This window comes from Molothrus aeneus, chromosome Z, assembly GCF_037042795.1.
Source record: "Molothrus aeneus isolate 106 chromosome Z, BPBGC_Maene_1.0, whole genome shotgun sequence".
Classification (NCBI taxonomy): domain Eukaryota; kingdom Metazoa; phylum Chordata; class Aves; order Passeriformes; family Icteridae; genus Molothrus; species Molothrus aeneus.
This window is the reverse complement of record NC_089680.1, coordinates 69817284-69829962: the sequence shown is the minus strand read 5'-3', so window position 1 is coordinate 69829962 and position 12679 is coordinate 69817284. Positions and strand designations below refer to the sequence as shown.

Here is a 12679-nt window from a genome sequence, read left to right as displayed (position 1 = left end):
CAAAACTCAAATGTCAAGACAAACAGATCCTTCCTTAAGCTAAAATTCTCCATTAAAAAAAAAAACCACTAAAAAAACCCCAACCTATTAATGCATTCAGAAGTTATGCAGACATTTTAATTCCAGCTATCAACATCCTGCAGTGTATTTTCATTTGGTATGCCTGCTTTCAAAATGAAATCGTAAATTACCTATAATTTTCAAGACAACGATATCCAGAACAGCACAAATTTCAGCTGGAATATATTCAATAACAATGTGGTGACTGAGGCTGAAGCTGTTAGGGTAACTTCCCTGTTTATTATGTTTCTGTGCATTTTAGGGTGGTTTAATCCTCACATGGATGAAAGATGCCACAATTTGAGATTCAACACAAATGTTTTTCACAGAAAGTAAATAACTAATCCTTTTCCCCCATTCCTTTCAGAATTGTCATCCACGTGTACTGAAAATGAAGCAGGGTGGTAACACACAGCCCACAAGTGGCATTTTCACTATTTCTCAAAGAAACATGTGTTTCTGGCCAAGAACACTGATAAATTAATCGGAGGCTCCCTAGATCCTCTACCCTCAGAGAAGCACAAGTTTAACATTTAATAATATTAAATATTCACCAGCATGCACCACACTACATCACAGACTGGCAGATACTTGCAGGGTGACAACAGGTATTAGCTGACATATTTCCAAGGCACAAGGCAATTAACAAGTTCCAAAGTCCAGCGCAGACAGGATACATCCCTACAATAAATGCTGAGAAGGGTTAAATGACATCCTAAGTCTCCACACTAAACTTTAACCAGATATGCATGCTTTTCCAGTGTTAAATGCTGAAAATATATTTATGATAGTTACTCTTTAGCTGTCTGGGGCAGCGTGTCCAACATTTCCATAAACACTATTTTATATATTTCAACATCACTATTCAAAGTTGGCCTCTTCATAATTAAGACACACAGAACAGTTTGCTGTCAAGAACCCAGCAAACTGGAATAAATTTACCATCACAATTCCTATCCTTCCTTTTTGTTGTTCTCCTACCACACCCTCTACTTTGGCCAAAAAGTAGATCCAGAGGTGAACCTCATATACAAAACCTAAATTTTCCTAGCACAGTAAAGAAATGTCTCTGTGTTTTCACCTGTGCAATGTGCACTGGTGAGCACAGCTCTCATCTCAGCAGTTTTTTTGCTATTTAGACACAGAATTCTTCTGTGTCTAAAATTAATTTGAAAAATACTTTATTTTCCTCTGTTTCTAAAGAAATAATTTATTTTAATGATACCAAAAGAAAGAATTCAGGCAGGCCAGAATTCAATCTCACAAAGAGCACCAGATTGGCTCATGGGTGAGGTTGATCATCACAGGCTTGGGGATTTTTGTTGTGTTTGTTCCTTTCCTCTAAGCTAAAACTCTCGGAATTGCTGAAGAAAAGATGGAATGCACTTGACTCTCACAGTACCATGCATCACCACTGGACTTTAAACACACACCCACTACTGCTACCCAAAAATAATTCCCATTAATGAATTCATTTATAGCACTTGACTAAAAGCCAAAGAAAGCTTCAGCAAAATATTATTCATTGCTCAATGTAAAAATCTTTTGGAAAAATGAGAGACAGACTTAGGCACAAGCCTAGCTTTTCATCCTGAAAATATTTTCTGTCCAAATTTAAGCAATGCTTTAAGGAAGGAAAGTTCCTTGACTCCTCGTGAAATTAAATTTCTTACTTTCATATTATGTAATTCAATATGAATGATTGTTATACCTTTGAGAGGAATGGTAGCAATTTAGACACAGACAAGAGTACTGCTAGATGAAAAACAGTAATTAAACCTCCTACGCCAAACATTGATTAACAAAAGAAAATATTCCCAATAGATAACATACTACCTGCAGGTGAGTAACTGCAAGAAATGAGATTGGTAAGAGAGCAAGAAGGGGACCATGGCTCAAGTACTAGAAGAATATTTGTGCCTAGAAGATAAAAGGCTTTAAATAAAAACTCCTGCTGGTTGGGGGGGTTTTATGCTGTTTTGGGGGTGCTTTTTTTTTGTAATTTTGAAAAGTGGTATTATTTGGTGGGTTGAAGGAGTTTTCCAATAGGGTATTCCAGAAAATAACTGAAAACTAAAAATAGCTGTCATTGGTTTGGAAGAGCCAGGGTGAAATTAAATCAATGCAGCCCCACAATGCTGGGGACCTGGAAAGAGAAGATGCCTTTAGTACAGAAAAATATCAGGACTCACCCTCAAGACATTTAGAAATACAGCATAAGGATCTCTGAAACCACAGAAATTAACTTCTGCAGCCTAGTTATAGGCAGGCAGTCCTGTTAGATTCTACAACACACTTTTGCATTTCTTTATTTCTATATACAGAAGTCAATTGTTTTTAAAAAAAATACCTTCCAATCTGTCATATCCACCTTTCAGTGTGAAAAAAGCAATAACTCTGTGCATCTTCGTTTGTGTACCCCATCACCTCTAATGAAAAATCCTACAGCTTAGCCTTGCCTAATTATTCATGAGAGTGTCACTGAGAAAACAGGATCCAGATCCTCTCAGTACAGCAGTAAAGGGCTAAAATCAGCATCAAAACCTTAGCTTTGCCATAAAAAATATAAACAGGGACCAAAGCAAGCAAAAAGCAGCCAGAAGTTTTCCAAAACTGAGGAATTTGTTTGCCTACAATGACCTAGCTTCACACAGACAGAATACACATTCCTGATGTCCAAATTATGAGTGATGGACCACAAGCAAGAAAAAAAAGCTGCAATTCATCTGATTTTACCTACAGGAATCTCAATGACAGACATTACTTCTCCTCACCTTGCTGTTATATAGTCAGGACATAACAAATGATTAAATGGTATCAAAGAACATTCACATTTTCAGCCTGCACCACTAAATGAAATTAGTTTGATCACAATAAAGAACTCGTAGTTATTAAAAAAAAATAGAAAGAAGGAAAAAAAAAGAATAAAAGGGCTTTTTCAGATTGCTATAGAACAGGAAATATTTTTAAAGGACAGGCATTTATCCTGAAGAAAAGCCTTCATTTGAAATTATCTGCTATCCTGGAGATTTCATCAACAGCAGCACAGAATTCTGACCATTTTTATTTATCTTCTGAATGAAAATTCAGCTTTTTCATCAGACTTAGGAGAATTTGTCCAGATTTTCAGATATTAACACTATTGTAACTCCCCTAAATTCCTCCCAGAGCCCTCCTGTTAGCAGAGCAGAACTCCCTGGCTGAATTCTGCCTAACTCCAGGCAGCATGTGTTGCTCCATGGAATTAATCAACTGGACTCCCAAGTTCTGCTCCTTTAATAAAGCTGCTGATTTAACCTAAAATCAGCAGCAACATTAGACAGAATGGGCTGAGAGGCACCTGGAGAGCAGCAGGACTGCCTGTGAGAGCTGTCCCCCGGGCTGCCAGAGAAAGGAAAAAGCAGAGAGGGAGCAGAACTCATCACTTTAATCCCTGACTGTAACTCCAGCCATTCCCTGGTTCCTCAATCCCAGCATAATCCCCCAGGGATCACCGTGGCTGATGATAATTAGCATCTCTTTGACAGTCTCAGCAGAGCCTTCTAAATGAATGGGTATGGAAATTAACACATCCCAGGGATGCAGAGGCAATATCTGCAAAGCAGGATTAAGTCGTTCCTGACAGGCAGTTGAGGAAACACCATTCCCACCTACTCTGAAGTTACCCCCGTGTGCACAGATCCTGGCATGTTTCACGGGGAATTGACTTATTTAGATCATTCAGAGATATTAAACATTAGTATTTACAGTCCATGCATCTGCTGCAGTGAAAGCAACAGGAATATGTCACTATATTAATTTTATGAAAATAGTGAAAGGCGTTCCCTGTTCCTTTTGTCCTGCCCAACGGTATATTTAATTCTTTGTATAAATTTGGGTTTACTGTACCATAATCCCCTGGGGCCAAGAGGCAGCTGAGACCAAGGTTCCATAAATTCTCTGTCAGCTGGTTATTAACATTTATTTTTACAAAGAATATCTCCATGGGAAGTGTTTATGAAGACACATTTTAAAACAACTCCAGCAAGAAGTTTAGTTCCAGCTATACAAAATTTATAAATTGTATTCAGCTCAGTGAGGAAGTTTACATTTCACCCTTCTAGGCTGTATTACCACTGAGTTTTCTATCTGCAAAGTCTATCCTTTTCCTGACATCATCCTTTTCTAAAATCTTTTTAAATACAACAGCTTTATTAAAAAAAAAAAAAAAACCAAAAAAACCAAAAGCAAATAAAGAACAAGCCAAACAAAAATCCCACATAAAACACCCTCATTTCAAACCTGCAGGGAAACCAACCAAGTTATGGTAAAATCTGTTTGCCATAAGGTTTCCTTCTCAATGCTTATTTATTGGGGATAACTCAGGTGCTCATCTGTTGCCATCTCACATTGTGGTGAAACTACATTGGGAAAAATATTCAGGTAAATTTGACACACAAATAATAAGTTTGGTCGTGAAGCATGAAAAAGTCTCTTTCCATCTATCAAAATATATGAGGATAAAAAAAGAATGCATTTTACACACATCCAAGAGACTCTGAGGGAGCTCATTAATTTTAATCATCAAAACCATGATCTGTAATAGAAATCCCTCTTTTTTTACAAAATACCTTGAGAAGGGAAATTTCAATGAACCACATAATCAGATGAGAGATATCAATTTTCAATAATCCACATCAATGTGTTTTGCCAAAAATAATGCAGTAGTATTATAATTCTAAAAAAAGTCCCTGCTTACAATCATTGCTAAAGGTTATGATTTTGCTTGAAAATACTACAAATTTATAGTGCCTCTAGCCCCTGTTAGTTAGTACCTCCCTCAAAGCACAAAGAGAAAGCTTTGGGGTGTGCTCAGATCTTCCCTGGTGTGTATGGCTTTGCATTTTGCAATTTCAATTTTGACACCTAAAAAATCTCCCACCAGTCTAAAATCTCCTACCAATCTAAAATCTCCTGACAATGTTTTCCCTGCTTTATTTTCCATGGGTGCTTGACAGAGGCAGCACCAAAGCTGGCGGCTCAGATGCTGAGGTGCTTTTAGGCTTGGCCAGGGGCTGTTTGGGGACAAGCTTTAGGCTGCTCAGCAACAGCTTTTCAACAATCCACTGCAATTCCTGATTTACTGCACGGACCTTTCCTCCCTCTCTGGCCCTCCAATCTCCTCAAACCTCTGAATTAAGGCTGATTTTCTGTGCACCATGGCTGGATGCAGTCATCCAGTACACAAGCACATCCAAGCCCAGGCATCAGCACCAGAAAGGTCGTGGTTTGAAGAGGTTTGGATGAGCTCAGTGTCCCGGGTGTGCCTGTTTGCTGGAGTCATCCTCTGGGCTCCCGGGATGTCCCGTTTGGATCATCTGTACCACCCAGGGTGGAGGTAGGAGGCTTCTGGACATAACTCCCAGGGGGTGTGAAGCACCACGCAGGTCGAGCAAACAAAACAAGAAAGCAGGCAGACACAAGGGCTGAAATCATGAGGCCACTTTGGGAAAGATTTCTGGTCTGTGATGTCTCAATTCAACGTGAGGTAGTGGAGCCCAGAGTAATTTCTCACCAGGCTCATAAAGAATAAACCTCGTGCCTGGAATCCCGTCATTTTTTGCTCGACTTGGATTTTCTGGTGTCTGAGCTGATGTGGCTCAGCCCGCCCAGATGATCCAGGCCCTGGCACCAGCAGTGGAGGGGCTTCCAATGATCACCTCTAAAGTTACCCCAACATGTCATAAATCAGTATTATCCCTAACCCCAGGCTGCGTGGATGTAGAGCCCGAGGTCTGAAAGTCAGTCCTAAAGAAGTACATGAATAATCAACATTATTTACCGATTTCAAGCTAGTCAGTGGTTATTTTGTTAACCTTTATGTAGTCATGAAACCACAGAATTGTGGAATGGTTTGGGTTGGAAGGGATCTTAAAGTTCATCCAGTTCCACCCCTGCCATGGGCAGGGACACCTTCCACTGTCCCAGGCTGCTCCAAGCCCTGTCCAGCCTGGCCTGGGACACTTTTGGGGACTCCACAATCTCTGCAGGTAACAGTCGCCTGTGCTGCTGTTTGGGATGTGAAGATAAGTAACAAATTTGATCATAACCACTATTTAAAAAATAAATAGTGTAATGCTTCTGCATTAATACCAACAGTAAGTCTCACAACCCCTCATGCATGTAGTGAGAGCTGCTGCTACTCCTGTGATTCTCCACTCAGTGTGACCTGGATGCAGAAATACACAACAGCCACTGCAAGATCTGTAGGTAATAAAGCCTTTTGACTTTATTTAGCTTTATTTTGACTTTCTGAGCCAGCAGCGTGCCCAGAAGGCCGATGGCCCTGGGCTGTGCCAGCCCTGGGGTGGCAGCAGGAGCGGGGCAGGGCCCGTCCCTGTGCCGGCCCTGCTGAGGCCACACCTCGAGGGCTGGGGCACCTCTGGGCCCTCACGCAGGCAATGGAGGGGCTGCAGCGTGGCCAGGGAAGGGAACGGAGCTGGGAAGGGAACGGAGCCCCAGGAGAGGCTGAGGGAGCTGGGCAGGGGCTCAGCCTGGAGCAAAGGAGGCTCAGGGGCCCTTGTGGCTCTGCACGGCTCCTGCCAGGAGGGCACAGCCGGGGGGGCCGGGCTGTGCTCCAGGGACCAGGGACAGGAGCAGAGGGAACGGCCTCAGGCTGGGCCAGGGCAGGCTCAGGGTGGGCACAGCAGGAATTTCCCCATGGAAAGGGGGCTCAGGAACTGCCTTGGCACTGCCCAGGGGGTTTGGAGTGCCCAGCCCTGCAGGTGTCCCCTGGAGGTGGCACTCAGAGCTCTGGGCTGGGGACAGGATGGGGACTGGGCCCAGCTGGGACTCCATGGCTGGGAGGGATTTTCCAACCTGAATAAATGATTCTGTGATTCCACCAGTTGTTAAATTTATTTTCTTACTCCTTTGGATAAAGCACTGGGTCGCCCTGGTGCTTGAGCAGTCTTTGCACTACCTGGTCTCTCTGATTAGAGCTGGTTGGGAGGATCAACATCCTGACACACAATTAATTCCCTAGGAACTCTATGGGATTCCCAGGGAATGGACTGAGAGATTTCCCCCTGTGTACCAAAGGCAGCCTTAAAACCCAAGTGTGAGCTGCACTCGGGACATCCCCCCCAGTGCCCTGGAGCTCAGACTCCTCTGCCACAGGAATGATTTCTTTCCCCATTAAACAACCTGTGAAGAAATCAATACAACTCAAGGGAGGCCATAACCCTGGAAAATGTATGTTTTCATAATGATGGCATTTTTTTGGTGGATAGGTTTGTAACCTCTACCAATAATTTGATCATGTACTTATAAGCCTAAGATTTTTTCATTTGTATTGCACATTCTAGTTTTTTGCATAGGTATTTCTACTTTAGGTAGAGAAAACATTTCAGATGGAAAAATCTAAAATAAAAAAAAGAAACTAAAATAGAAACCTATTTAAACAGGAACTTTGGTTGCCTGTATTTCACTCTATATTTGTAAGGAAGCACAAAAATATTTAAACAAATACTACGTTCAGAACAGAAAGGATTTTGCTACTTTTTTATACTCAGCAACATAAATACATGGTGCTATTTTAGAGATAAAATAGCAACATAAATATGTGGCACTACATCTTTTAGAGAAAAAGACAGATTTAAAGCTTTACAATAACCCACTCTAAAATCAGTGACACAAGACCTGTGCCCCCTCCATATCAACATACAGCTTTAACCCTGGAATACAAACCAGCCACTTTAAAACTGTCCTTACATGTGAACACACAGAATTAATGACAGCACAGAGCCCAATCAGTCAAAAATGTCATTGTCAGAGGACAAAAGTCGAGATGAGTAAAAGGGAAGTGGTGATTCCTGGGGTGGGCAGGCACGAGGAGAAGGCCAGTGTTGTGGAGCAAGGCTCAGACACAAGAAAATCTGAGATCTAATGGCCCACGAGCCACTCTGATGGCCAACGTGATTTTTCAGCATGCAAAAGATTATAAAATGTGCCCATCACCCTTCAGTCAATGCTGAGAGTGAAAACCCCAATTAATGCCCCAATCAGAGCTTCTGACAGGACCGAAGGTGACGTTGACATTGTGACGTAATTAAGGAAGCAAATTTAGATATTAAATGTGATTTGGCCTTTTCAAAAATTTTATTTGAAGCATTTTAGAGATTAAAGCACTGCCCAAAGTATTCAATGTCTTGAAAAATGAAGTGAAAAATCGGGAAGTTCAACATGACAACCTCAGGAAAGCCAAACTTTGCATCCTCTACTCTTCAGTGATGATTGTCAAAAATCTGAGGTGAAGCCTGTGAGATTTTGGACTGCCTTCTTTTATATCCATTCTCCTTTTCTTTCTCTGCCTTTAGCAAACTTTGAGACAAACTGAGGAGACTGTGGTGACTGGCAAAAGCAGATCATTGCCCAGAAAGTGACAGAATTATTCAAAGCCTTTCCTTCTCAAAGACTGTTCCATGAGAAGCTCGTGCCCTTTCCAAATAACCTTTGCTGCAGAAGTGATTTTTGGTATATTTATATTGTGCTTTTTGTATGTATAGACATTCTTTTTCCCCCGAATTTAACAAGCTCTAGATCTTTTATTTATGCTGTGTATTCTTTACTTTTGTATAACCAGCTGATACAGTTCCAAACTCTGCTATGCATTTTCCTGTATTTCCTGCAAAATGAGGAAGCTGAACTGAAGTCTCACATGTCATTCACTAGGAACAAAGTTCTATTTACACTATTACCTTTCTGGGCCCATTTATTTCTCTTGTAATCAATATAAAATCTCCACTTAATAAAAGACATACCATGAGTATTATCTACAAATTGCTGTCAGCTCTCTGCTTTTTTTTTTTTTTTTTTTGTCATACCGTATTCCTAAAAGGCTTTTCATGCTGTGAATTTAAAGACAGCATTTAAGATGTCATTATGGCATGTCTTTATATACAGCTGCCATTAAGGTCTTTGTAAATGGATTCAGAAATGATGAACATGGAAGGTGCCTCAGTCAGACATGACATTAATGTTTTTATGGCAGATGCACTGGCACAATCTCAATCAACATCACGGGATAATTCTGCTTTGGAAAATGCTACAGGTAATTCTGGTTGCCCTAAGAGGCTCTGAGGGCATATTTAAAGAATTTTAAAGATCTCAGTAAGTACTTTGAGAGCAGCAACACATTAATATTTATTACAACACTTACTGAACAATGAACATGAAGCCCCGGCGTTGATACACGACGAACAGAAAATTATCAATCACCAGGTCTCAATCAGAATGGAGAAGTTGGTTTAAACTGTAACAACTTCTATTTAGATGCTCTTAAACACTCACACAGACACATCCACAGCCACCATTAATTATTCATTGTGAATGGACTGGGACACCTGTGGCAGGAGCCCAGAGCTGTTTTTACACCCTGACCTGGGCTGCTTTGCTTCACGTGGACATCTGCAGGGCTCGCCTGGTCTGGCTGGGCTGTGACCATGAGCAAAGCCCAGCACTGAGAGGGCGCAGTCAGGAAGGAGCTCAACATCAGTTGAGTTGTAACCCACACCACAAAAACACCTGTGGTGCACAGGGAGTGGATGAGCTGGGACATCCTCAGGGATTTTTCAGAGGGCAGTGGTGGAGATGGATGGCAGAAGACCATGGCAAACAAGTCAGTCAGACAGCAGAGCTGCAGAGCCAGGATGCAGGGTGAGGTCAGTGTGTGTGATGGCCAGACTCCTTACAGGACTGGCCCTGCTCCCCTGGGAACCACTAACTCCGGGATAGTCTTTCCATATGGCAAAAGCTGCAGGAGAAAAAACAGGATCACGCCCTGGGCTGTGCTCATGTTCCACAGATCCTCCCCCAGCCGATGTCCCTGCGAGCCACCAGGGCCAGGAGGCACCAGGAGAATTGTTTATTAAAATGGGAATCACAGGGGCTTGATCACCCAAACCTCCAAACCCGCTTGGAAACACAAGCCCCAAACACCCAAGCTCAGGAAACATGGTATTTTCTTCTGATAAAGAGTCTCCCTACTAAGTTTTGCTGAAATTTGCAGAGTATCAGCTGCCTGAGGGGTTACTGAAGGGTGAAACACAGCCTGGACTGGCAAAGCTTGATGCAATTCCTCTACCCCTCCATCCATGTGCAGTGATTCTAAAAAAAATATATCTATATATAGGGATAATTTATGGTTGCTTAATATTTCATGCAAGCTCAAAATATCTATATGCAAGAAGAAAATGCTTTTCTATATTTAATGTATTTTTGTAATTTCATTACACTGGGCAATTCTCATGCCCCTTTACCATCAAAAATTCATTTAAATTATTAAGGCCCTGTGGAAATTTTAAACACTTCCTGACATTTCTCCAAAACAACAGTTACTGTAATGGTAAGGTTTGATTACAAAAAGTAATACAGTCTCCCCCTAACTAAATAAAGCTTAGAGAAAATGGGATTTAAATACAAAGGGTGTGTAAACACACACTCCTTTTCCCACCACAACAAAACAGACTGGTTTGGACTGAAAAGAGTTTTTCCTCTGGCACCTTGCTTCAGGAAAAATATCAAGGGATGATCAGTGTGATATAAACCACATGCTAAACCCTAGTGATGAAATACTGTAAAAACACAATGTCGTCAAAGGAAGAATGTCAGTGGGTTATTTCCAGAGAAATTTGCTGAAGATGTTGGAAAGGATGAATTACTTTGTGAATTTTTCTAGAGAACCAAGAGAAAAAAACGGTGTTGCAGGCTACAAAGACATGAAGAATTAAGCTCACTAACAGTAAAAGCAGAATAAAGTCACTAGGTTAGGCAGGTGATGTGTGGGATGACATAAAACCATAACAAGGTTCTATTAGCAGAAAATATTATATGATTTGATTTTTTTTCACTCTTTCCAGGAAAAAAAAAAAGTAAAACAGAGATTCTTGGTATCACATTTTCTCAAATGAAAGGTTCCCTACTCCAGCTGTCCTGAGTAGTGCTGTGTTTGACAGCCTGATCCTTAGGAAAAAACAACGCAGATATTATTTAAAGCTAGAATTTTTGCCTTTACCTAACATCGTTCCTAATCATCATAATACTTGTCTAAAAAGACGTCTGAGAACCTGCAATTTTCTTTTATCGGAATGGATTAATCATTATTATAGTGATATACCTAAATTAAAAAAAAAAAAGAAGGGGGGGGAGGAAGGAGAAAAAAAAAAAAAAAAAAAGAAATCACACAGAGTTCCAAATCAGACATTCAAAAAAATATTTTCCTTGTGTGCTCCAGCTGGAGCTGAGAAGGCTCCACAGTGCTGCCCTCAGTCCCATGGTTGCTGGTACTGGGTGTTATTTTGGCACCCTGCCTGCCAGGAAGGCCAGTCTGGTCTGACTCCTCGTGGAGAGGAACACTGTGCAGAAGAGTGAAAAACGTCAGAGCAGAGCTCAAAAGCAGAGAAAGATACATCTAATCTTTGCCCGTGCACACAACACCCTCTTTGTTGACCAACAAAAACCACATTAAAACCTCCAGGACTGGGCACAGAGTGCTGATGTGAATAGCGGCTGCTCAGATGAGTAACACTTTTATTGCACGTTCAGAACTGAACACTTTGGGCCAGAATAAGCCAGAGCAGCCTCTCTGGAAGTTAATGGAACCATAATGAATTAAACCAATTGAGAATTCAGAGTATTATTCTGGGATAGAGCTTGCTGGTGAAATGCACAAAACAAAGAAAAAGGCTAATTGCATGCTGGGCATGAACGCAGTCACTTCAAATTGTGTTTCCTGAGAAGGCAGCTGAGTAATACCATTACCTGAGAAACACCTAGAATCCTTCTTGACCATTCCCTCTCCCACAAAACCTGCACACAGCAGCTTTGTTCTTTTTTATTATATGAATTTTATCATATGAATCTTTTAAATTACATGAAAGAGCTTAAGGTCCATTGCTGCTTTTCCCCCCTGAAGGAGAAGGAAAAAAGCAGTACCACGACTAAAACATCAGTTTTTAAACTGCTAACACACCAAACCTATGCTGGGATATGAAATTCTATTTGATACAATAAATCTTTCCCAGCCTTGGAAAGGCTGAAGAGAGCTGTGTGACCAGTTTTGGGAGGACATCCCTAAAATCTGTGATGAGCTCCCAGGCCATAGAGTTTGCTGGCCCCTGGACTGCTGCTAGCCTGCATGCTCACACATCAGAGCCTCTTGTTTTGGTGGTTTAAAAAAGGAAAATGCTCTGTGCCTTCACCATTCACCCTCAGGAACCCTCGCTACAAAAATACCTGTTATTTCCTCTAACACTGTTTTCACTAATAACAACTATTCCAGCTGATAACAAGAACTGTGTTGATCTAGTTATCCAAGGATATCTAAGGAAAATAAAGCCACCTCCTGTCTGCCAGACAGGGATTTTAAAGTTTCTCAGGCCCATGAGCAACAAGGGGATGACTTGTTCCGAGAAGCAGACATGAATTAAAAATGTCAGTGTTGTCCTGAATGGGGACAGCAGCTTGGGCCAGTGGGAGAAGCTCAGCTCTTGAAACACCAGGCTGCTGCAAGAAAGGATTTGGGGGTCTGTTTTCCCTTCCAGTTTCCCACCCCAGACAAAGGACATGGATACACAGCAGG

At 41.4% G+C, this 12679-nt stretch overlaps 1 protein-coding gene across 5 annotated transcripts in view; it reads right to left on the bottom strand.

Moving 5' to 3' along the window:
* The window catches only part of XRCC4 (X-ray repair cross complementing 4), a 144576-nt gene that overhangs the window by 56140 nt on the left and 75757 nt on the right, over positions 1-12679 (bottom strand). The gene's annotated exons all lie outside the window — the stretch shown is intronic.